The 26,565-nt window shown below is 47.0% G+C and overlaps 1 protein-coding gene across 4 annotated transcripts in view; it reads left to right on the top strand.

Annotated features, from left to right (window-relative positions):
- The first annotated feature begins 5,386 nt into the window (after positions 1–5,386).
- OTUD7A (OTU deubiquitinase 7A) overlaps positions 5,387–26,565 on the top strand; it is a 165,473-nt gene continuing 144,294 nt past the window's right edge. For 2 of the 4 annotated variants that reach the window (XM_037510107.1, XM_054694793.1), the window contains exons 1-2: positions 21,925–22,079; positions 22,534–22,653. The gene's annotated coding sequence lies outside the window, so the exon portion shown is untranslated. Of the gene's footprint in view, positions 5,471–21,924; positions 22,080–22,533; positions 22,654–26,565 lie in introns of those variants that run through there. The other 2 variants (XM_054694794.1, XM_054694795.1) reach the window with 2 other exon arrangements.

The following is a 26,565-nucleotide window of genomic DNA, read 5'->3' as shown; positions in this document are numbered from 1 at the left end:
GCTAGGCCAGGGCAGATTTTTGATTGTTTATTTGTCACATGACAGGTTCATATCCCCTGTCAGCTGTCCCCCATCAGAGCCAGTGGGTGGTAGGCAGCCCCCATTGGCCATTACCTTGACTCCATGAGGGCCGGGACCTAGGCCACCCCCAGGACCCTCCTCTGCCCACTGCTCAGTACTTACTTTACATCTCACGTACATACATTGCTTTTTTGATTTTTTAAAAAATTCATTTAAAAATTGTTTTAAAAAATGGAGTTAAGATAGTTATAAATCAAGTTATATATAAATTAAATTCTGGCAGTAATTATTTTCAACCAAAGTAATGACTCTGTCTAGGATCCCTTAAAGTAGTAAGCATCTCAATATATGATTCTATTTTTTAAGGGTGTGTATCTTTATATTTTGTTTATTTTTTAAATAGTGATTTATGTTTTTTGTGTTAATGTTAGGATTCTCCACATCAGATAAATGCCATCTGAGGGTCCCCGCCACCAAATCACCCACAGTCCACCACCGTAGTCCACTGTACTTCCTGCCCTATTTGTTCCTACTGCTCAACACCCCGCCACCCCATTTAGATGCTTCACTTCTATAGCCAGTTTGCAAGGGTGAGCTGTTAAGGTTGTCTTCTCTGGTTCATAGTTTGGCTTCTCTATGTCGCAGGAACCATATTGCTCATCTGTGAGATAAGATGCCACGCTAGATGGTTAGTGATACCATCTGGCATTTACCTTTCTCCTTCTGACTTACTTCACTTAGGATTATCTCTTCCAGCTCCATTCATGTTGCTGCAAATGGCTTGAGTTTATCTTTTTTGATTGCCGAGTATGATTTTAGTTTTAGAAATATTTCCCCTACTATAAAAGGATCGATTGTGAAGGAGCAGTGTTTTCATTGGCTTTTTTCCTTCTTCTCTTTTCTGACCTTAGAAGGAAAGAAAAAAATACCTTCTTTATGTGTTCAAAGATGACCAAGCTGGAATTGTATGTCTGGGTGGGGGCCTGCCACCCCAGGTTGAATGTTCTCGTAGGTGAGTCAGCTGACTGGACATTCCCAAGGCTCACTGCTTCCCACCTCTGACACTGGCAGGAAAGCAGCTGGAGCGCTCAGAGCAGACGTGTGCTTGCCTCTTGGCTTTTCTCTGGGAGGGGCGGCTTTTCTCTGGGAGGCCAGCAGATACCAAACCAGGGCTCAAGCCCATCCTGCCCACTCTGGTCAGGGGATAAGAGCATAGTGAATGATGTGGAGGGGACCATCTCCACAAAGGAGCCCCGGGCCAGTGGGTAGAGAGGAACACTGTAGATGAATGTGCATGGGCAAGAACCCACCCCATCAGTGGAGACGCTTCCTGTTCCTTATTCTTTCAGGACACACTTTTCTTCCATTATTCCTACATTTGTGTGTCATGACACAAGTCAAAAACAAACACCTGTGGGAGTTGGGGACGGAATCCTGTCCCTTTTCCTGGTATGAGAAAAACTCAGCCTTTCCCCCCTTTTCATAACCTGGTGCTCCGTTTCTGGAATTAACCCAACCAGATATCTAAACAGTATTGGAAGATTTAATCTGAGGATCTTTTCAAATGGATGCCCACAGAATGTTCTGGTTCCCAGCCCTGGTGAAGGCCAGTGGCAGAGGGGCTGGAGGCACTATGGGGCCCAGTGAAATGGGATCAATTAACCAAGTGACATTGAGCTGGTTCCTGATTGTTAAATGTTTGCTCATCTGTGAGATAAGATGCCACCCTAGAGGGATGATCCTAATGTCTAGCTGGAGGGCAGATGGCAAGGGTCACCCACATTTATACCTGAGGAGCTGGCAGGGCTCTGCTTCTAGTTCCCGCAGTGCATGGTGTGCTGGGAGCTGCCTGATTCACAGCCGTCTACTTGGACATGTTGCTTCCTGGATGAAACCAGTTGCCTGTAAATAACTGCTTCCACAGCCATGGCCTCACAAATGTCCTGGCAGTGGAACTTGGAGGGGTGTTTGCACATCGCACAGAGGTGGGCATTGCAAACATGCACAGAGCATCCCAGGGGCCCTGGGAGGCAGCAGAAGGGCAGAGTTCTTGTGTGTGGCTCTGATGAGGGCCAGGAAGAAATGTTGAGGAAAGCTGACAGCATCCTTTGCAGCCAGACTAGGAGTGGAGAGTTGGGGCAGGAGGCCCAGAAAATACAGGAGTTCATTCCAGGCTTGGCAAGGCACATTGGTCAGCTAGACCTGTTGTATAAAAAGAGATATTTGGCCAGTCTGCAGAGATTTATATCTATGCAAAAAATTAAAGGCTCAGTGCACATGCATGGACTTCAGGCATAGTTTCTAAAATCCTGTTGTCGTAAATATTAGATTTCTTTATTGTACTCTGAGGTTAGAGCACGTCAGATGATCTGGGGTGGCCGCCTCCTGGTCACTGCTGGCAGTCTATCCAGCTCCTGCTTTACTGGCCATGGCAGGGCTGGCTCCCCAGCCTCAGCTGCTGGGCTGGCCCCTCAGAGGCAGTTCTCTCCTCTTTGTTGGGAGTGGGAGGGATTGTGTCACTTCTTAGTGGAGTACTTAATTGTTGACACATGCTTCTTCAGAGCTCTCTGCCCGGCATGGTGGGCACAGCTCCGAGCTGCCCTGCAGTGTCTGTGCAGTGTGAGTGGGGAACCAGCCACGGTGGGTAGCAGCTACCCGACTATTAGCTGCTCTGCCAGGATCGACACACGCACTGTGTTTTGTTTTTATTTTTTTCTTCCTTTTTTTCTCTAAAAGCTGTTATCAGACTAATCCTGTGTCTCAGAATTGAGGCAGTATGATAATGCCTCTGATATCTTTCCAGATTTCCTTGTTAAGGAATCTTAACCGAGGAGGCAGGAATTGTATATTCTAGGAGATTCAGGTTTACAGAAGCATTTTGAAAACTAGAAAGCTCTGTGAAATGGTGAAACCAGGGATTTCCCCATGTTTGCTCATGCTAAGATATATTCGGCGGGGAAAGGAGGGATTGGGGTCAAAATCAGGGGGTTGCAATTGTATGGGGAATGTAAAAATAAAATTATTTAAAAAAAAGAAAAATTAGGTTTCTTTGAGTCAGTAAGTTTGGGAACTGTTCTATATTCTCACTTGTTCTTGGAGATGCTTTGTGTTCATTAGCATAACAACAGCTCAAAGCCATTTATTCAAGAGGAACCCACTATTGCTCAAACTTACTTGGCAGGTGAATGACATCCCTTAATCCCTTACCCCTGGCCCCACACACATAACTTTCAGGCCCCTATTTACAGTATGTAAGTCAAGCATGTATTATGAAGTTAGTATGTGAAAGAGGGAATTGCGGTAGAATCGTGCTTCTGCAGAGCTAAAAGCTGCATGACTGCCAGGCAGGAAGTCATGACATGTGCACATTACCACATAGCTCCTCTCTCCTCTGTTCTTTTTTATGCAACAGTTGGGTTCCTACTGGGTACTAGGGTGACTGTGTTCCCCAGGGAATAGAACACCCCATATTTGGTCTGTGGACCTATGTACCAATGTTGGCATAGGGATCGTCACTGACCTCCACTTCCACCTAGGTGGACCCCAGAAATCTGCAAAGAGCACTTCGCAATGATCCTCATGTGCCCCCCATATTTGAAAAGCACTGCATCAGATGCTTTGCTTCTGCCTTCTTTGTTTGGGCTTAGGTTCTAGAAGTGGCCGGAGGAGGTCCTGACCTGAGGACCTGGGTGTGGGGTTTCATGGAGCCCTTGTGATGTGTTAAGACCTCATACTTGTGTTTGCATAGAGAAGCTTTGTGCTCTTAAAAATGACAGCTAAACTTTTGCTGTTACCTTCAGTGTCCAGAGCATGGAGGGCCAAGGAGAGATGCAGGCGGCAGCTCAGGCTTTTGAAGCTCTCTGCCATAATAGACAGATCTAGCCACCACACGCAGTGGAGATGGCCCCGTTGTGACACCCCAGGGGTGCTGCTGTTGGAGACAGCAGGGTGTGGGAGCAGGAGAGGGGGCTCAATGTCAGCTTATCAGCCTGTTCTTCTTGGATGCCTTTCATTTCAGTGATTGGTGTGAGGGATCTTGACGCCTGTGATGAGGCAGCTCTTGGGATTGTTTTAGGCACAAAAGATAAAAATCCAGCTCTTTCCATCAGTCCATGAAATGGCTTCAGGGCGTGTGTTTTCTTGGGAGCTGTTATTAATTTCTCCCCAGGCTGTTGCTTCCTTCTTCTAGCAAGGGCAACTCTAAATGAGGCAGGGTAATTTCAGTCCTGCCCCTTTTACGTTCGGATGATTCACTCTGCCTGATGTGGCCCTTGGGAAGGCATTGCTCAGTCACTGCTTTAACTGCTGGTTGCTGCAGATCAGTGACATGGACAGGAACTCCCAGGGAGAGGGCTGAAGGCATAGATGGGCCCTTCAGGGACAGGGTTGCAGGGACAGTCTGGTTTAATGGGGGCAGTGAGTCAGATTGTTTGGGAAGCATGGGCTAAGACCTAACACAGTACTGAAGCTTTGATAACACTACTCAGGTGAGTCAACTATGCAGCTTCAGGTGGTGAACAAGGTAATAGAGCTGCACAGAAGGATGCGGCCAATACCCTACTGTCCCTGGGAAAGCTTGAGAGTGGTGAGGGGACCCAGGATCCTTCTCTCTTCCCTGTTCCTCTTCTCCATTCCTTTTCTCTGCTCTCCTTGGGGCAAGCCTGCCTGGATGGAGCGCCTCTCCCAACACCACTGGCAGTAGACTGGACTATAGGGCTGGACCCTCTTCTCTCCAATGCCAAGGGCTTTGGTGACATGTGTGAGCTGAGTGCTCTCCTGTGTCAACCTTCTCCTGAGCCCCAGGTGGACATCCAGCAGCCCAAAGGACATTTGCTTTTCACATGTCAGCACTGTGATCTGGTTGCCTGTCCCCCCACATACACAGAAAATATACATGCTCATACATGCAGGCCAGTGTGCACATATATTGCAACACACATTCATGTGCACAGACCTCAACATACACTCACATGTGTTCACACAGTACACATATGTGTGGTCATGCAAGACACCATCATACATGTGTACCAGACACATCGATTCACACAGATACATAGACTTGCATGATTATGTACATGTCAGGGGTGTGGATGCACATGCAAATGGATACACACATCACACACACACTTGCACATTCACACACATGTACTGATAATGGTGCTTAGTCCCATTTTATCCACACGGTTCCCTCCCGCCTGAAGCCCAGAAGCTGGGCTCCCCACCCACACTTCTCTGTGGACTCCTGCCAGCATCATTCACAACCCTGAAGATAAGCTGCCTCCTGCAGGTCACCCTGTCCTGGTCCTCAGGCTGTCACCACGCCCTGTGATCCCATATCATTGTGACAAAGCGGCCACCACGACACCTGCCAGTCACCTGTCATGTCTGCTTCAGCTCGTGGTAGATGGGTTCCCTGCCAGGACAGAGTGGAGCCAGTCTCCTGTTGCTGGTAAGGACATATTGTCCCTGTTCCATGGGGCTGGAGGCCTGGCAGATTAAACATCCTGCTTCTGGCTTGGTCCAAGCCTCCATCCTTCTCTTCACTTAAAGCTCCTGTCCCTTCTCTGGATCTGCTCTCTCGTTCTCTCTCCTGGCCTGCCCTGTGTTCTGTACTGGCCCTGCCGAAGTCATCTGCTCTTCCTTCCATCTGTGCTCATGGCATGTGTCTGCTGCTCTCAGGGTTTCTGCCTCTTGTTGGCCTTTTTGCCTATCCATGGCCTTTGTGCAGACACAAAGGCCCATGATCTCAGCACATTGTAAGATCTCAGTGGCTTCCGCTGGTGAATAAAGTGGGTGAATAAATGCAGGATCACTTCTTCCTGGGAAGCCCGAAAGGCTGTTGGAGAGAAGCCTATTGACTTAGTCTGGGAGAACGTCACATTCAGGCTGCGCCAGACTGCCAGCAGGCAGGGCCTGGTCAGTTTCAGCACAGGACAGGTGTCCCGCCCCTGCTGTGCCCCAGTGTCCTCACTGTGGAGTGAGCATGGTGAGGCCACTGTGTGCGGGCAGCTGGACCACCATGTGCAGCCCTTCAGATCAGGGCCCAGAGCAGTGTGGCTGGTGTAGATACATTTGTTATTCCCACTGCTCCTGCCTCTGTCTGCACACACACACACACACACACACACACAAACACACACACCACAGAAATGTATACCATACTGCAGACACACACATGCACACACCCCTCATCACATACACCATACACACCATACTTACTACATAGATACACATACTGCAGACACACACATGCTCAGACACACACACAGCCCTTGTCCCATACATCACACACAATACATAGCACACACACACCACACGGCACATGCACACATTCACACATACCAGTTATCACTCTACCAGTTATCACTCACACACATTCCATGTACCGAACACCACACACAACCCTCCTGTACCACACTCCACACCACACCCACATGCACAGCACATACTCACCACCCCACACAGGTACATCAAGTCAATTCAAAGGTCCCACAATTTATTTCCCAAGGGTCTCTCACTCTGACTGCTTCTTTCCATGTGTACTCTCCTAGTTGCTGTCACTGCTGTCTCTCCCTGACCTGAAATATTATTATCTTTTCCACCAAATGTAATTTAAATTGCTCTTAATGGTAGGGACTGAGACAGGAGGTGGATGCCTGAATCCTCCCTTCCCAGGCCCTGGTCTGTGTACAATGTCTCTTCACCTTCCTATGACTCTCCCTCCTCAATGGGAACTCTGGGGCCTGTTTTGAAAGGTTACAGATGCCAGACCCCCTCCATCCACAAGTACATGGATGGGCACAAGCCATTGCAGCATGGTTTGAGCCTCATTGCAGTTGGGGCCCTCTCCACCCACCCTTGCTGGGTGTCCTGCAGGGTTTATGGCCTCCTGGGCACAGATGCTTGAGCTAGTTGACCCCATGGAGCTAAGAGAGATACATTCATGAGTAATGCCAAGAGGGACCAAGTTAGTCCTTGGAGCATCCAGCCTTGGAGCATCCAGATAAGTCCAGAACCATTATAAAAATGGCTCCTTTCAGTATGAAGTTGGAGGCTGCTGCCATTACCAGTTGAAGAGGGGATTCTGTTAGTCCGCTCAGGCTGCCTTCACAGTAACCACAGACTGAGGTCTTTAACAACAGATATTTATTTTCTCACATCCTGGAGACTGGAAGTCCAAGATCAAGGTGTAGGCAAATTGGTGTCTGGGGTGGGGGGCCGTCTCTCAGCCACCTTCTTGCTGTGTCTTCACATTACCCCTTCTCTGTATGTGCCCAGGGAGAGCAGGAGCTATTGCTGTGTCCCTTTCTCCTCTTAGAAGGACACTAACCCTGTCAGATTAAGGATCTTACGTATAGCAACTGGTTTAACCACAGTTGTCTCCCAAGGGCTCTATCTCCAAATCAAGGCACTTTGGGACTTCAACATATGAATTAGGGTAACACACCATTCAGTCTGTTATAGTGGGGACATTTTCAGATGGGCTCTACTGCCTGTTCTTGCCTCCTCAGCAGCCCACCATCATTCTGCATGTCCCTCTGTGTGAGTAAACCTAGATCCCTAGAGCTCTGAGTGTGAATTCCTGGCCAGACCAGCTGCCATGGATGGAGGGCTACCCTGCTGCCTGCTGGAATGACCTCCCTTCTCCTGCCACCTGGTGAACTACACTTTGTCACTTTTGACCAACTGCCCTTAAGTTGATTCCAGGGGAAGGTCTAGCTAGGAGTCCCTTTGCAGTATTGCTTGACCTCTCTGAAGATTATAGGACGTTCTTATGTCAGAAATGGGGGAAACACTCTCCTGTAAATATATCGGTGGGTCCAATTAGATAAACATTATGGAAGTCTTGCATAGAGTAAAAAATGGTTACACACAAGAAAGGAATTATTACAACTGTGCTTGCTGAATTATTGATGTGCATAAGTAAAACATCTCACTGTGTGCTGTCAGATTGGAATCTGTTCAGGTATAAGTAACAAAAAAAAAAAATGAACAGCTGGTTTGCTTTGCACACATAAGAGAAGTCCCAGAGTAACTAGCTTTGGCTTAGAAGCTTGACTCCTCTAGTTGACAGTTCCATGATTCTCATGACTGCATGCCCACAAGATGGCTGCCTCAGCACCTACCATTGTCTCCCAGTTCAAGGGAGGAAGAGATGTCAGTGCTGGGTACTTCAAATTCCCTTTTATTGGGATAGCAAATGTTTCTTCCAGGAAGGTTTCTTCTTAGGGTTTAGTGACCAGAAGTAGGTCACATGGCTAGAGGGAGGCAGGGAAAGTGAGAAACAGTGTTGTCATCATTGGCTTCTACTAATCAAGACCCAGCACCAGGATCAGGTGCCCCTAAAACCAGCTTCTGATTATAAAACAGAAGGAGAGGTGAAGGGGACAGGGAAACAGCAACAAAAGTAATGGCTCTCACACATGTACACCTTACGTCCTACAATCCGGAATTCAGAATTGCCAGTGGTAAAAAGATTACTAGACCTGGACCTCCCTGGTGGTTCAGCAGGTTGAGCGCCGCACTGTGAAGCTATTTGCAGCCTCTGCAGTGCGGGTTCGATCCCGGCCGGCTGGTGAGAATCTCACATGGCGCAGCAGACATCTCCTGTCTCTCTTGCTGCTCCCCTCAGCAATGTATTTCTTCAGTCTGCCTTTTCTGCTCCCCACTCTGTCTCTGGTGAATCCTCTCACTCCCCTGCGCCTCTGGTCTGTACCCCAACTCTTGTATAAAAATAAATCTTTAAAAAAAAGATTACTAGACCCTGTTCATAGAATGCTCCCTCATGGGGTAGAAAGAAAACAGCTCAGGCCAGGTTGAGGTCAGATGTGAATCTGACTTGGTGGAACACAGGTGCTGGAAGTGACACTGGGTGTGTCCTCTGCCAACTCACACCTGTCATTTGCCCTCCACCCATTACGCTCTTGTGTCTGTCTCGCTTGACCCTGCATACCTCTTGGTCCCTCGGCTTCCTGTTGACTTTGCTTTTCAGTCAATGTTCACTTTGGTCACTTGCCAGAAAGTGTAAAAAGGGAAAGCAGAGTGTTGGACCAGCCTTGCCCAGCCCATGTGCAGCCTGGGGGTCTGGAATCAGGCTCCTTGGACTCCTGGCTATGGAAGGAGTCACTGCACCACCTGTGGGTATGAGGTGCAGTGATGAACGTGTGTCCTTTATTCATGGTTTGCTCTCATGCTGGTGTGTGTCCTCATGTGCAGAGCCTGGCAAGGCCCTGAGCCCTTGCTGTCCAAACAGCCAAGAACATGATGCAAATTGATGTCATGCTCTGCTGTCTGTTAAAAGGAAAGAGCATTGGGGCCGGTCATACGGACACTTCTAAAGCTGTTGGGCAATGTCCACATGACCATGGATGGTGATCCCTAGGCTGGTTATGACCAGGACTTGCCAAAAAGGAGTTGGGGTGAAGAACAGCACAGCCAAAGCCCTTTCTGGGCCTCCGGGTCAGCAACATTTTTCTTCCGAAGAGTGCTTTCCAAACGGGTTCCCAGCTCTGATGAATGGGGTGTATGTTGGGGAAATGCTATAGTGCAATGGGGGTGTCACATATGAACAGAGGTCATCCCCACCTCCCCATAAAGTGAACCCACACCCCCATTGATCCTGGGTAAGGTGTCTGTGTGCTCCATGAACCCCCACTATCTGGAGCTCTCAAGGATTTTGACTATGTTTTCACAGCTGGCTCCCTGGTGGCAGGACTAGAATGTTGGAAACACCTTCCCGGTGAGACACACACTCCTGGTTTAATATTTACACTGCGTTGTACACTATTGTGGTCACCCTTATTGGTAATTTTGATAAAATGAATGGCTTTCTCAGCACAATTTTAGAACAAGGGTAATAGGTGCTAGTGTTGATGGAAAGGCAAGTGGGTTGGCAGCCTCTGAACATGGGCAGACAGTGGTCATTTTGGGGGCCCAGTGGGAACCCAGTCATTAACAGACCTCCAGGAGGGACTAAGGGAATGAAGGAGTGTCAGCAAATATTGGAATAGGTCTTTTTAATTCCAGAAGCCTGGGATGCCTGGTGCAATATATTAAACGACTAGATTGAGCTTGGGTTCCATTGCCAGGGATTTAAGAGGTTGGCTGGGATCGGCTGTTCTCAAATATGATGCTAAAGAAATTGAGAGACTTAACTGATTCATGAGAAAATCTCTCCTTGGCACACGTGTGTTTCTTTGAACTCTTGAAAGGAGTTCAAAATCAATGAGAGTCCAAGGAAAATTCTCGTCCAGAGATGCACTGATTATTGTAAGACAAACCACGTGCTTTGGGGACTGAATGAGACTCAGCAAACTGTGTCAACTCAAGCAAAAATCTTCCCCAGACTGTTCGTAGTGGAAAATGATCATAGATCTCTGGACAGAATGAACCTCAAGGGGTTTTGGGACTGGAAGCCAGCAATAACGGTGCATGAGGCAATTTACAGTTTTATGACCATGCTCATGATAGATGATGTGGAATGTAGTTCCTGAACTTGCAGAAAATCTAAAACATATTTTGGCATTTTGCTACATAGAAACCTTCTTCTCAGTGTATTTAAATAATATGACATTATGGCAATTTTGGGAAGTTCATCTCTTACCTCATTTAGTAGCTAAGGATATGTTTCAATTGTCTGTTTTCATAATTAAGTGTAGATATCTGTCGCTTACTCTATTCGGGTTTGGAAGAGGGCGATCTCGAGGGGCCCCAAACTGTCTCTTAGCTGTCAGCCTCACAGAGGCGGCCCCCAGGTGCCCTTCCTCCTGCTTCAGTCTCTGTTACTCTCCTTAAACCCATCTGTTCTTAAGTAAAGGTGCTGAGGGTGATGTAACTAGGTCTTGGACTTTGTCAGATATAAATCTGTCAGTTCCTGCATGTTTCTCTCTAGGTGACCTCTTGCTGTGTCCTGTGGCCGTGCTGCTGTCAGGCAGGAGCAGTAGGCACTGCCCATCAGGGAGAGAAGGGGGCGGGTCTACACACGTGTGTGCTGAGCACTGGGGACCAGAAGCCTGCCCAGTACCCAGTGCAGGCAGCCCTCCCTCCACACAGGGCCACAGCGGTGGGCTCCACTGCTTCATATTCATGGGAGGCCCTGGGCCCTAAGGGCGATGGGGGAGGAATCCAGTCCTGACCTGTACTAAGCCTGAATTTGTAGGGACCTGCCACTGCAGTTCATTGTCAGACCCTGCTCGTCTGTTCTCTCTCTCTCTCTCTCTCTCCCTCTCTCTCTCTCTTTCTCTACCCCCTCCTTTCTCCCCTGCCCCTTCCTTTTTTTCAGGTAGCCTCCACTTGCCTGGGATTTTCCAGTTAATTCAAACCCAGGTTAAATACGCCCCCTGCATGTGGCAGCTTCCAGCGCTGTCAGGCCTCTGTGACAACACCTCTCCTGTCCTTGGACTGATCCTGCCTGGACCCCATTCCTCTTGAGGGGCCAGGGAGGGCTGTGGTGGAGCAGACATGGATCTAACAGGGGATCTTGCCCATTGCGGGAGGAAAAGATCAAAGGTGGCCGGGGCAACTTCTGACAATTCTTAGGTCCAGATACCCTCAGCTGGGTAGCCTCCTTGTGGAGGGCTTCCTGATGCCACTCCTCTTCCTGGGCCTGACACCTGACATGACACTGATGTGGTTGTCATTTCCCCTGCCTGGCATCCTTCCGGCAATGGCCTTTATGTGTTCTCTGAGCACTTCTGGAATTCAACAGCAATAACTCGGCAGTGCTCAAACCAAAGTGGCCCATACAGATGTGAGATTGACCTTGTCTCAGGCAGGTGGGTGGAGACTCTGCGCTTATCCCTCGCTGTGCTTATCTCAGGAGGTGCTGTCCAGTCCTAAGGGCATTGGCAGGGCCCTCGCCATGGCCCCTCTGCAGGCAGGGGGCTCGTGGGCTCCCATTGGCCTCATCAGGACTGGACCTCCTGCTCCCCCAGCCCCACTGTAGGGCATGTGCCATCTTCTTGGTCTTCTTGCCGACAGAGCCAGGTTTCTGACAGCCGGCAGCCTCCAGCACCAGCCCTGAGAATTGCTGTGAAGTGAGGCAGAAATGATCCCTGGCCACACAATATCCCAAGGTCCTGTCTGGGGAAGATGGTAAGGCAGGAAGGTAGTCTAGGGGGAGGAGATGGGGCAGGATCAGGGATTCAGAAGGGGAAGTTCCTGGGGAGAACCTCAGAGAGTTGGTGGAAAGCGAGTACTTCCCATAAACCATAAAAATAGGAGCCCCCATCTTTATGTCTTCTTTGGGAAAGTTTCTGTTTAGTTCTGTCCATTTTTTGATCATATTCTTTGTTTTCTTGTTGTCGAGTTATGTGAGCTCTTTGTAGATCTTGGAAATAGCCCCTTGTTGGATATACTACTATAACTTAAGTGCCTAACAACAGACAAGTAGGTAAAGAAAATGTCGTATATATACCCAATAGAATACTACTCAACCATTAAAAAAGATGAAATCTTGCCATTTTCAGCAACACGGATCAAACTGGAGGGGGTTATGTTAAGTGAAACAAGCCAGAAGGAAAAAGACAAAAAACATGATTTCATTCACATGTGGAAGATAGGGAAACAAAGGGACTGGCAGATGAAACTAAACCAAAGAAACTCTAGAAATCTGACTGTAGGATTGTGGCAACCTGACGGGGCGGGGGGAGTGGGGAGCAAAAGGGGTAGGACGGGGTGGGGGCAGTGCATTATGGTGGAGGATTAGGTGCTGAGGTGATGGGCTTGGTGTGGTAACACACATCTGAGGAGTTGTCATCCGTACCTCTGAATCACATTCATTGTTGTAAACCAATGTTGCCTTAATAAAAACAACACAATAAGAAAGATTTCAAAATAAATAAGTAGAAGGGGGAGGCCCTGTGACAGCTATGCTTTTTTAAGGCTGCATCCAAGGACTTTCCCCCAGCCTACTTTGCAAGGAATGGGGGACTGCCGTCCTCATCGCCTCACCCTGCTTTTAGACTTACAGTGTTTGTGCGAATTCATTTGAAGAAGGGTCTGCCCCTGAATGGGGTTTGGAAGCCATCTGTCGAGCTTAGAAGTAAAGGTAGGCAAAGACCAAGGTCTTCAGGATTGAATTAGAGTCCATCAGTCCATCTCACTTCTCACAAGGTGGAATGTGTTTGTCTCCTACCCCTGCAGCATGGACGGTTATGTGACACTAAAGTAGCATCACTTCAGTAGAACACGTAGGTCACTATAGCGAGGGAGACCTCCCACAAATGGCGGCAGGCCCCAGGCAGCCATCTTTGTATATATTCTCTCTCTCTCTCTCTCTCTCTCTCTCTCTCTCTCTCTCTCTCTCACACACACACACACACACACACCACATCTATGCATAATCTCATATGTGTACATACAATGAATATAATTAATGTTTATTGTACTTACTGTCATATTATAATCCATTATTTCATTTTATTTTATTTTATATATTTATTACATCATTTTTCATTTTTGCACAATGGATACATTTTCATCTTGGTTATATTCCCCATATAATTCCCACCCCCCTTATTTTGACCCTACTCCCTCTTCCCTTCCCCCCCATAGTGTGTCTCTGACTTACAGTTGCTTGTTGATTTTGATTTTTACTTTATTATAATTAGTCTTTTTCCTGGTCCCTTATTTAGGTTTTCTAAATTCCTGCTATGAGTGACACCATCTGGTATTTTTCTTTTTCTTTCTGACTTATTTCGCTGAACATGATCCCTTCCAGCTCCATCCATGTTGCTGCAAATTGCATGTGTTTATCTTTTTTGAATGCTGAGTAATATTCCATGGTGTATATGTACCACATCTTCTTGATCTAGTCACCTATTCTTGGGCATTTGGATTGTTTTCATAGCTTAGTGCTACTAAGCTTGGCACCCAACGTGGTTTCCAAGCTTCACCCGTGGTAAATAGTGCTACCATAAACATAGGGGTGCAAGTGCCCTTTTGAATTAATGATTCTGTGTCCTTTGGGTAAATACCTAGGAGGGGAATTGCTGGATCATATGGAAGCTCCATCTTTAGCAGGTTGAGGAATCTCCACACAGCTTTCCATAGTGGTTGGACCAGTTTGCACTCCCACCAGCAGTGCAGAAGAGTTCCTTTTTCTCCACATCCTTGCCAACATTTATTGTAGCTAGTTTTTTTAATATATGCCATTCTCACTGGTGTAAGATGATATCTCATTGTAGTCTTGATTTGCATTTCCCTGATGACAAGTGATGCTAAACATTTTTTCATATGCCTTTTGGACATTTGCATTTCCTCTTTGGAGAAGTTCCTTTTTAGCTCTTCTGCCCATTTTTTGACTGGATTATTTACTTTGTTTTTGTTGAGTCTCTTCAGCTCTTTCTAGATTTTTGTGATCAGTCCTATTGTTAGGGGGAAAAGGATGTCCTAAAGCTAATTCCATACAGGCTTTGTGGACTCCACCCCCACCCCAGGCCAAAGCCAAAGACACTGGGAACGCCAAATCCCATCACCACCAAAGGGAGGTGGCTGGGACCTGAGGGTGGGGTTAAGCAGCCAGGTTGGTATAAAGCCAGACACGTGGGCTTTGGAGGGGGTTTTCCCATTTTGGCTCTCCGCCAGCTCGCAGCATCCAGCTGGCTCTGAGAGTGTTTTTTGGGTTTCCAGGTTGTCGGATCGAGTAGGACGCATTAAAGACTTTATTTCCCTATTTTCTCCCTGAGTTGTACATTTTCCTTATTTCCTTTTCCCTTGTAAATAAACCTTTTATTAACCTTTTGTGTATGCCTGTAGTGGAGTATTAATAAGTCCCTTTTAAGCTCGTGGGTGAGGACCCACAGCCAGGCAACCCGTCCAATATCGGGGCTGCCCTATAACAGCTTGGCACCCAACGTGGTTTCCAAGCTTCACCTGTGGTGCCAGGCAACCCGCTCAATATCGGGGCTGCCCTATAACACTATCACTGCTTTGGGTGATGAGTCTTTAAAGATATTGCTGAGGTGTATGTCATGTAGTGTTTCGCCTATATTTCTTTTTATATATTTTATGGTTTCGGGTCTTATGTCTAGTTCTTTAATCCATTTTGAGTTGGTTTTTGTGCATGGTGTGAGGTAGTAGTCAAGCTTCATTCTTTTGCATGTAGCGACCCAGTTTCCCCAGCACCATTTATTGAAACTTTCTTTGCTCCAGTGCATATTATTTGCTCCTTTGTCAAAGATTAGTTGACCATAAATCTGTGGGTTTATTGCTGGATTTTCTGTTCAGTTCCATTGGCCTATGTGTCTTGTTCCAATACCATGCAGTTTTGATTATTATGGCGTTATGGTACAGTTTGAAATCTGGGCGTGTGATGCCTCCATTCCCTTTTTTTTTTTTTCAGGAGAGCTTTGGCTATTCTGGATTTTTGGTGGCTCCATATGAATTTCATCAATATTTGTTCTATTTCTTTGTAGAATGTCATTGAAATTTTTATGGAATAGCATTGAATCTGTAAATTGCTTTTGGTAGGATGGCCATTTTGATGTTAATTCTTCCAACCTATGAGCAGTGGATTTTGATGTTAATTCTTCCATTTCTTCATGCCTTCTTCTATTTCTTTTTTCTTTTTTTTTTCAAAGAATTTTTTTTAATCTTTTATTTTTTTAAGATTTATTTATTTATTTATACAAGCACTGGGTACAGTCAGAAGTGCGGGAGGGTGAGAGAATTCACCAGAGCCAGAGCAGGGAACAGAACAGGCTGACAGATGAAGTACACTGCTGAGGGGAGCAGTGGGCGGCAGGAGAGGTCTGCGCGCCATGTGGGACCCTTGCTGGCAGCCGGGGATTGAACCAGTGCTGCAGAGGCTGTGGGCAGCTTCAAAACCCAGCGCTCAACCACTGCGCCACCAGGGAGGCCCCCTTCTTCTATTTCTTTTGACAGTGTTTTATAGTTTTCTTTGTATAGGTCCTTTTCCTCTTTTGTTAGGTTTATTCCCAAATATTTGATTTTTTTTGTTTCAATAATAAAAGGGATGGTTTTCTTGATTTCTTCTTCAGATTTATTGTTTGTGTATAGGAAGGCTACTGATTTTTGTGTGTTGATTTTGTATCATGCTACTTTACTAAACTAATTGATTAGTTTAATTAGTTTTTCTGTGGAGTTTTTGGGGTTCTCCATGTAGATTATAATATCATCTGCAAACAATGATAGTTCGACTTCTTCCTTCCCTATTTGGATTCCTTGTATGTCTTTCTCTTGTCTTATTGTTCTGGCTAGGACTTCCAGTATTATATTGAAAAGCAGTGGTGAGAGTGGACATCCTTATCTTGTTCCAAATCTTAATGGAAATGCTTTCAGCTTTTCATCATTGAGAATGACATCGGCTATGGGCTTGTCATATATGGCCTTTATGATGTTAAGGTATGTTCTTTGTATCCCGAAGATTTCAAGGGCCTTTATCATAAATGGATATTATACTTTGTCAAAAGCTTTTTCAGCATCTGTTGGTATTATCATATGGTTTTTATATTTGTTTTTGTTGATGTATTGGATTACGTTGATTGATTTTTGGATGGTGAACAATCCTTGTGTCCCTGGAATAAATTCTACTTGGTCATGGTGGATTATCTTATGGATACATTGTTGGATTCTGATAGCTAAAATTTTATTGAGGATTTTTGCATCAGTGTTCATTAGAAAGATTGGCCTGTAGTTTTCTTTTTTTGTGTTGTCCTTGTTTGGTTTTGGTATTAGTGTAATCTTGGCTTCATAGAGCATGTTTGGTATTATCCCTTCCTTCTCAATTTCTTGAAAGAATTTGTGAACGATAGACACTAATTCATTTCTGTATGTTTGGTAGAATTCATTTGTAAATCCATCTGGTCCTGGGCTTTTGTTTTTGGGGAAGGTTTTGATTACCATTTCGATTTCACTGCTTGTTAATTGGTCTGTTTAGGTGTTCTATTTCTTCTTTATCTAGTTTTGGGTGATTGTAGAGTTGTAGAAATTTGTCCATCTCTTCTAGATTGTTGAATTTGTTTGTATATAATTGTTCGTAGTAATTTCTGATTATTCTTTTGATTTCTGCTGTGTATGTTGTGATTTCTCCTCTTTCATTTGTGATCCTATTTATTTGTGCTTTCTCCCATTTTTCCTTTGTGAGCCTGGCTTGGGGTTTGTCTATTTTATTTATTTTTTCGAAGAACCAACTTTTGGTTTTCTTGATCTTTTGGATTGTTTTTTTTAGTTTCTGTTTCATTTATTTCTGCTTTGATTTTTATTATTTCTTTTCTTTTACTGGTTTTAGGGGGGATTTTTTTTGTTCTTTTTTGGTTCTTTGAGATGTGAGATCAGGTTGTTTCTTTGTGTTCTTTCTTGTTTCTTGATGTGAGCCTGTATTGCTATATATTTTCCTCTTATTACTGCTTTTGCTGCATCCCATACATTTAGGAAATTGGTGTCCTCGTCATTCAACTCAAAGTATTTTTTAAATCTTCTTTGATCTCCTTATTAGTCCAGTAGTCTTCCAGTAGTGTGGGTTTCAATATCCATGAGGTAGAAGGGTTCCTTGCCTTCTTTTTATGGCTTATTTCTAGTTTGATGCCTTCATGGTCAGAGAAGATGGTTGGTATGATTCCAATCTTGGTGTATCTGTTGATGTTTGTCTTGTGTCCCAGTATGTGATTGATCCTGGAGAATGATTCGTGTGCGCTTGAGAAAAAATGTGTACTCAGATTTTTGGGGGTTTAGTGTTCTATAGATGTCTGTTAAGCTCATGAGCTCTAGATCCTTATTTAGAGCTTTAATGTCCTTACTTATTTTTTGTCTTGTTGATCTATCCATTGTTGATAGTGGTGTGTTGAAGTCTCCTATTACATATGTATTTTCTCTGATGTCTGTTTTCAGAGATGATAATAGTTGTCTGATATATTTTGGTGCTCCTTCATTTGGTGAGTATATGTTAATGAGTGTTATTTCTCCTTGAAGTATTGTCCCCTTGATCATAATGTAGTGACCATCTGGGTCTCTTTTTGTCTTTTTGAGTTTGAAATCTATTTTATCTGATATAAGTCTATCTGTTCCTGCCTTCTTTTTTGGTCTATTTGCTTGTAGGATTGTTTTCCATCCTTTCACTTTCAGTCTATTTTTATCTTTTGTAGTTAAATGTGTTTCCTGAAGACAGCAAAAGGTTGGGTTTTGTTTTTTAATCCAGCCTATGACTCTGTGTCTTTTTATTGAAGAGTTTAGTCTGTTTACATTTAAAGTTAATATTTGTATGTTAGCATCTGTAATTGCCATTTTGTTTGTCTTTTCTCTGGTTTCATTTATTTATTTATTTTTAATTTTTTTTTTTTTTTTGCTTTGTTTCATTCTTATTCATCCCTCTGTTGGTTCTGGCTTTAGGACTCCTTGTAGTATTTTTTGGAGTGGGGGTTTAGTTGTAATGAAATTCCGGAGTTTCTGTTTGTCTGGGAAGGTCCTTATTCTTTCTTCATAGAGGAAGGAAAGCTTTGCAGGATAGAATATTCTTGGATGGCATTTGTTGTCTTGGAGTCTGTTGTCTATGTCCCTCCACTCTCTCCTTGCCCGTAGTGTTTCTTCGGAGAAGTCTGATGTCAGCCCCATTGGTTTTCCTTTGTATGTTATCTGTTTCTTCCCTCTTGTCAGCTTCATTATTTTTTCCTTGTCTTGGATTCTTGGTAGCTTTACTATTATGTGTCTTGCTGTATTTTTCCTTTCATCATGGAAGTTTGGTGTTCTTTTTTCTTGCATGTCTATTTTCAGCTTCTTCTTCATGTTTGGGAAGGTCTCTTCAATTATTTCCTTGAGTATTTTCTCTGTTCCTAGGTCTCTGTCCTCTCCTTCTGGGATTCCTATAACTCATATTTTCTTTCCTTATGGAGTCAGATAGTTCCCGAAGTCTTTCTTCAGTCTTTTTCATTCATACTTCTCTTTCCTTTTCTGTTTTGGTTCTTTTTATTTCTGTGTCTTTGAGAGTACTTATTCGTTCTTCCATTTCATCTATTCTGCTTTCACTGCTTTTCCCAGAGTTCTTGAGCTCTTCCATTAATCCTTTGATTGCCTGCATTTCTTTCACTTCCCTCTTTAGGGACTCAATTTCATTCTTCTGATTGTTGATTATTTTTCCCTTATCATTGTTTTCCTTTATGATTTCTGACAGTTTTAAAATGATGACAATTTTATTTTATTATTTTTTTTATTTTTTTTTTTTTAAAGATTTTATTTTTATTTATACATACAAGCACTGGGTACAGTCAGAAGCATGGGAGGGTGAGAGAATTCACCAGAGCCAGAGCGGAGAGCAGAGCAGGCAGAAGGACCGAAGTACACTGCTGAGGGGAGCAGCGGGCGGCAGGAGAGGTCTGCGCGCCATGCAGGACCCTCCTCCGGTGGCCGGGGATCAGCCAGGGAGCAGCCGGGGATCGAACCGGTGCCGCAGAGGCCGCGGGCAGCTTCGTAACCCAGCGCTCAACTGCTGCGCCACCGGGGAGGCCCAAATGATGACAATTTTAAATTCTCTATCTGGAAGGCTCAGAAGTTCTTCCAAGTCACTGTTGTTATATTTTGGTGGGTAATTTTCTTTTTGTGGTGTGTCTTTTCCTTGAGGACTTGCTTGGTTGCATGTAGTTTTTCTTCTCCCTACTGCTTGTTTTCTAATTTGTCCCATGCATTGGGATACTGTATCCAGCATTTTTCTTGGTGTGTTCTTTCTGGGATGTCGGAAACTGGTGGTCCAATTCAGTCAAAAACTGTTTTGCCAGAAGTCCAGTAGGGCAGTGGTACTATGAATATGTTAGTGGTCGTTGTCACAGAAAATCTCCTCCTTCTGTATTTGTTTAATTCCAGAGATGGGTCTTGCGGTCCCACAGACTGCCCTGGCCATGGTTGGATCACCCACTGGGCTCCAGATCCCTGGATCCCCCTCTGGGCCTCGACTGGCAGCCAGATGGGCCCTGGCTTATGGGGGCTTTTCAGCTCACCTCTAGCTGTGGGGGCAGCCCTTTCCCAGTTCCATGCAGTCTAGGTGGGTTCCGGAGGCAGGGATCCCTGGTCTAAAATGGCAAGTCAGGAGGGTACTTCTCTGAGCCCATGGTCTGCCCCGGTGGTGGCTGGATCCCCCTCTGGGCTCTGACTGGTGGCTAGAAGGGGCCTGGCTTGTGGAGGCTTTTCAGCTCACCTCTGGCTATGGGGGCAGCCCTTTCCCAGCTCCATGCAGTCTCGGTGGGTTCAAGAGGCAAATATCCCTGGTCTAAAATGGTGAGTCAGGAGGGCACTTTCCTGCACCCGTGGTCTTCCCAGATGGCGGCTGGATCCACCTCTGAGCTCAGACTGGTGGCCAGATGGGGCCTGGCTTATGGGGGCTTTTCAGCACACCTGTGGATGTGGGGGGCAGCCCTTTCTCAGTTCCAAGCAGTCTAGGTGGGTCCCGAACACGCAAAGATACCTATTCTAAAGTGGCGAGTCAGGAGGGCACTTCCCTGTGCCTATGGTCTGCCCCAGCTGTGCCTGGATCCCCCTCTGCAATCCATTGTTGATATAAAGAACCATCCACTTCACAACTGGGGTTCAAGATTTAAAACCATCCTTATTCCTCTTGACTTAGTCATGAGTTAAAAGTTATTTAATAATAAATCTCATATTCCTGAACACACACAGATATACATACATAATTTATCCTCAAAAAAATTGAGCAAAGTAGATGATCCTTCCTATGATTTACATGATTTTTAAAAAAGATACTTTAAAAGTGTAAATAAAGGCTAGTCCAGAAATACAGTTGTATGTGCTTTGAGCAAATGTCTCCTAGCTCTGTGGTTCTGATGGCAGGGCCAGGTCAAGGGCTCTGGTAGGAGCTCTGCAGGCTGAGCCCCTAGGATGGCTGGTTCTGGGGAGTCCTGGTTTTATAGCAGCCCACAGCTCAGGGCAGAGACAGCTGGCAGTGCCGCTCCTGCCCGCTTTACCTGTCCAACGCACCTGGCAGGCCCAGTTGAGGGACGAGTACTGTCTCAGCTATGGGGCTGTGGATCCAGGGGTTTTGTCCTCACACCTGGTCTTCCTGTCCCCAGGCCAGGTTGACTGGGATCCTCACTGGCCCTGCAGGCCGCCATCCTGCCTATTTTCAGTGCTAATGCTCTGGTGATTGTTCATTAGGGGGACAAATGCCATTGTGGGGGTTCTGGCCATATCTTCTTTCCAAAGCAATTTGTAGAAACTTGATTCTGTTCTTTTTAAATAATGGGGTTGCTGGAAAATGCTATACATTAAGTGTGTGTGTGTGTGTGTGTGTGTGTGTGTGTGTGTGTGTGTGTGTGTATGCATGTGTTTTCTTTCAGGGGTTGTTGCTTCCTGGTTTATTCATTCTCTGGTTCAGCATTTGGAGACCCTGACCATGTGTCTCCAGGACTGGTGGAGGGTCCCTAGCCTGTGGGTATCTGAGGATGCCTGGGCACATGGCAGGGGCTCAGAGTAGGGTGGATCCCTTTTGGACACTGGTTCATGTCAATAGGCGTCAGCTAGCAGCTTGGCCACCCACTTGTCAGGGGTCTTGGAATGAATCAGAGAATCCCTGGGCCTTGCTGCTCCAGGCTGTGAGCCAGGTGTAGCATTACCTTCTCTCTTCTCAGTAAATGGCAGGCTGAATGGAAGTTCCCATGGCTAATGGCTTTTGCGACCTGGAGGGCCCTGAGAATAGGGAAGCCACACTCAGATTTGGCTCTGCTCCAGGCAACCAGAATGTGGGACCTCCCTCAAGGAGGCCACAGAGAACACAGGCTGCCTCCCAGGCTGATGGGTATGCCCACTCCAGTGGCCAACCATCAGGGCCATGAAACAACTTGGCTGCTTTGTCCCTATTGGCTGCATGATTGTGACCCTGTACACTGTGGATATGATTGTGACCTGATGGCCCCAGAGACCTTGGCCACTCCCAACCTTTGGAGGACAAGGTACTAGAGCCTCCACATCCCTGGTCTAGCCCAGCATAGGGGTGAGCAGCAGTGAGACCATGAGACCATAGGCTACCAGGACCCAGAGCACAGCTGCTCCACCCCTCTCCAGCCAGACCAAGGTGCATATGCCTACCTGAGCCTCAGGTACATTATTGTGGGCACCCGGGCTTCTTGCCTGTGAACAGACAGTGAGCTGAGCCACGGAGTGAGCATGGGTTGTGTCCAGTCCCCATCTGTTCATGCCCATGGCATGCCCAGCCCTTCCTTCGCCCACCCTCATTCACACATCCAGGGTTCTGCTCACCAGAGGTGGGCCTTCTTGGGCAATACCTGTCTGCCAATCCATCCTTCCAGCTGTTCGTTTTTCCATTTCTCTAGCCACCCATCCATCCTTCTGTCCACCCTCTCCTGAGGTCCTGTGCTGTGGGTGTGGGACACTTTGCTAAACAAAATATAGAGGTCTCTTCCCTTCCAGTGGGGGCAGCTAGACTCACTGTAAAATGGTGATGGTGGGAACAGCAGGAAGGGGTAGAAAAAGTCAGCTGGGCAATCTCAGAAGGTTTCCCTACGGGAGTGGTGATTATTCTCGTGTCTGAAGGATGAGTGAGTGCTGTGGAGGTGAAGAGGTTCCAAAGGAGCATCTGTGCAGCAGGAGCTCTGCGTGCGGAGGCCCTGTGACTGGAGTACAGAGCATCAGGAAGGCTGGCACAACAGACAGGTGTGTTCACGTTAGGAGCCGAGTGATGGAAACACTGATGGTTTTACAAGTGTATATGAAGAACAGCATTCCCTTTGTGTCTCAGGAAGGATCCTCAAAGCTGCCTGGCCTTGGCTGGGAATAAGGTAGGCCTCCCCGCTACCTCATTCTGGCAGGAGGTACTATTTGGCTAGGAGAGTCAGTTAGAGCTCCTTTCTTCCTCCCCACCCTCAAGCCTGTCTTCACCCATTGGGTCCTCTCAGCTGTTTCCTGATAGCTTCCGAGATCTTTCCTGGTGTGTCCCTGCATCTGATTAACCTGTGCACACATGGACATACCATCTCTCCCTGGTGAGCTTCAAGTCCTTGAGGGTGTGGTCCATGGTGCTGAATTGACCAAGTCCATCCCCTCTCGCACACCCCTGCAAGCATACAGTAGGCGTGTAGTAGGATCAATGGGCTGATGGATGGGTGGGTTGTTGAATGGACAGATAGATGAGTGGGAAGAGGAGTGAAGAGTTGATAACTGGATGAGTGGTTGTGAGTGGGGGAATGGATAGAGGCTCTTTGGGGAGCAGGGAGAACCCTAGATCATAGTTAGAACTGGGTTTGAGTCATTTTCCTACCACTTCCTGTCTGCTTTCCCTTGGTAAAATTTCTTAACCACTCTTAGTTTTTTTCTTTTTTTATCTATAACTTGAGGACTAAACATATCTACCACTAAGTATCATGAGGCTCACACCAAGAAAAGCATGGCAGTGTATTGTAAAGAGTTAAATGCCACATGAGCACACAGCGGTGTTGTTACTGTGCCTGGCCAGCCCTGCAAGTGCAGCGGGGCTGCCAGAGACCCCACCCCAGGTTGCTCAGCTTCACCCAGAGGCAGGGCCCCTCGGCTCTGATACCTGAAGTTCCTGTTCGGTAACCCAACCCTCATGGGAGGGCTTCTAGGTTCACCTTCAGGGTGTTTGCAGGGCACACGGTGTACCTTGAGTCATTAATAATTATCCGGCCACAATGGGATGTGTGTGCCTGATGGCACAGCCGGAGCTATGCCTGAGTAACAAGTCCTACCTACCTACTCTCTTCCTGCAGTATGGGATGTAATAAACACCTTCTCTGCTTTTGCGTCTAAGGTGTCGTTTCTCTGGTTAGACTCTATTCTGGGAACCCCCCTGCTTGACCTGCATTTGAAAAGACCCTTCACTCATTGGCCCTGCACCCTATCTTCAGCTTCCTGCCCTCTGCAGGCCGGTGATCCCTGGGCTGAAGGGCAGTTTCTTGTCCCCAGTCGAACAGCAGCAGAGCTTTGGGAGAAACTAGGTGTGAGTGGAAGAATCTGGACTGTTACCCTAAGCACCATGCTTGGGAGCCGTGTGATTAAGAGTCTTGCTTCCTTCTCTGTTTATGTTTTTTCATCTGCATGTTGAGAATAAAAATACAGCACTGGGCTACTGTCTGGATGGGAAGAGATAGTTTATGCAAATCTCCCACCAATGTGGGCCCTGGGTGGTAACTCAGCAGGGAGTAGCAGGTGAGAGTCTGGTTGTCATCTGGTCATCATCAGACATGCCCATCTCTAGGTCCTGACCCCCACCGTGCCTGGCTGCCTGCACCTGGCCCATCGTTTTCTTTCTACTCCAGCCCCCACTTGCCCTTTGTAGCACTGCTGCTAGGAGAGCTTGTAGAAACACAGATCAGATCGCGTTTCTCCTCTGAACAGCCCCCTCCGGCAGCTTCCACCAACTTCACAATGTCCCTCACCCCTCTCCATGGCCAGCAGGCTTGCACAGCCCACACCAGGTACCTCCCTGGCCCCTTCTTCTTTGCTGAGGCCACTCCAACCACTCTGGCTTTCTGTCTGTCTAAGGAGCCATCCCAGACTCACTCCCTGCTCACAGCTTTGGCACTTGATGCCACCTATCTGCTCAGAAAACTCTTTCTGCAGGCTGTGTGGCTGCCTCCTTGCTGCGCAGCCCTCAGCACCATGCCACCTCCTTGATGACCTCCACAGCCACCTTGAGTCAACCAGCCCCTCTGTCTGACCCTTTGTCCCCGACATGCCTAACTCCACGTGCAGCTGCAGGGCCTTTACTTGGGATTATCACACAAAAGGCAATCTAGAGAGGTGAGACATAGCTTGCCCATTAAAGCAGCTGGTTTCCTAAGCACTGCTCCTCTGCTGCTTAGAGGGGAACCCACCCCTTGAAGCCTCCCTCTGGGCCTCACCCGGGCCGGGAGCCAGGGGACCAGAGCAACAAGGTGGCCTCTCCTGCTGTTTGCCGAGCTGGGGGTCACCAACTTCTTGCTGGGACCAGTGAGTCTTGCTGTCTGCTTTTGGCACTTGGGGGGGTTGCAACAAGCTTACACCTGCTCACACTGTGGGAGGTTTTGGTTCTTCCCCAGTAGATTCGTTCAGTAAGCAGAGGAGAATCAAATCTCAGACCAAATACCTTCTACCTCTCCCGTCTATCCCACCTGGCTGTCTTCACAGTCTCACCCATACCTTAAAAAGGCACCTAAAAAGCTGCCTTGTTTATTTCATGTGTATTTTCATCCACTGCCCACATCCCACCCCCAGTAGGGGCCTCTGCGCTGCCTTGGCCGTGTAGCCTGGGGCCCCTGGGACAGAGCACGTGTAAGTCTCGGAGCTCAGCAAATTGCCTGGAAGGATAAACGTGCAGCTCACGGGTCCACCTTTGTTTTGGTGACTCCCTCCATCTCAGCATTTCCCGAAAGGTCACGTTTCTTGCGGACTGAATTGTGTCCCTCCAGCTTCATGTGCTGAAGCCCCGAAGTCCAATGAGACTGGATTCAGAGACAGGATCTTTAAGAAGGTAATTAAGGTTAGATGAAGTCACAGGCTGGAATGCGAATGCATTGTGACTGGCGTCTGTGTCAGAGGGAGACAGCCCAGGACTGTGAGGCTGAGAGCCCGCTGTGGGGCGGCGGGGAGACAGTGTCTGCGAGCCAAGGAGTGAGGCCGCCGGACGGGCAGCCCTGCCAGCGCCTGACCTTGGACTCCGTCCTGTAGAATCGGGAAAGGCATTTCTGTGGTTTAAGCCACCCAGTCTGTGCTGCTTTGTTAACGCGACACAGCAAACTAGTTCTGTGTTTGAGAATGAATGTGCTGGGAAGAAATAGCCCAGCGCCAAGGGTGTGAAGCCCCATGGGACTGTTCCTTCCCCAGACATCGGAGAAAACCTGTCTTTGAAGGGTACGTTTGCTTTTGTGGCCACAAATCCAAGTTGGATAGAATGTGGGTCTTAAGGCAGAAAACTTTCTTCCAAGAACAAAGGTTGTGATTTATAGGTGTGACCTGGGAGATAGTGCTATTTGTGTATTGTGGGAGCAGGACACCCTTCAGGGAACAGGGCAAAGCCTTGTGCAGCCTGATGGATGACCAAGAGGCCCAGAAGCCACATGAGGGGACCCTGGGAGTAAAGTCAGGGGAGGGAAGCAGTGGGCAGGTTCCAGGTAGCTGGCCAAAGAAGACCTCCCTGACTGTAACATGGATGGGTCAGCCAGGGCTGTCAGACTCACATTCTTGTGGGTGCCTCCTAAAATGAACGTTGAGCAGAAATGTCCCTGAGCTGCCTTGAGGGGGTGTGCTGCAAACAGGGCCCAGGCTACTGTGGTGCAGAGGAAAGAGGGCTCAGCAGACATCAGAGGGGGCGAGGCTCTCCTCCAGCTGTCTTGCATGGCCTTGGCCCTGCCTGGCCTCAGCTCCCACCTGAGAAAGAGGGTGTGGTCAGAACAGCCAAACTCGTGTTGTCAGTCACGGAGCTGTTTCTTCAAGTGCTGTCTGATGCCAAAGAAGGACAAATGCAAATTCTGACACTGGTCAGGAAGGGAGTGTTCTGCTCTCAGTGCCTAGCTGGAATATTCTGAATCATGAGTCCCTTGGGAATATAGGGAGAAGATTCCAAGGGCT

Source organism: Talpa occidentalis, unplaced genomic scaffold, assembly GCF_014898055.3.
Source record: "Talpa occidentalis isolate TD23 unplaced genomic scaffold, MPIMG_talOcc4v2.1 talOcc4.14, whole genome shotgun sequence".
In the NCBI taxonomy this organism is placed as follows: domain Eukaryota; kingdom Metazoa; phylum Chordata; class Mammalia; order Eulipotyphla; family Talpidae; genus Talpa; species Talpa occidentalis.
The sequence above is the reverse complement of the archived record's forward strand: the minus strand, read 5'-3'. Positions and strand labels throughout refer to the sequence as shown.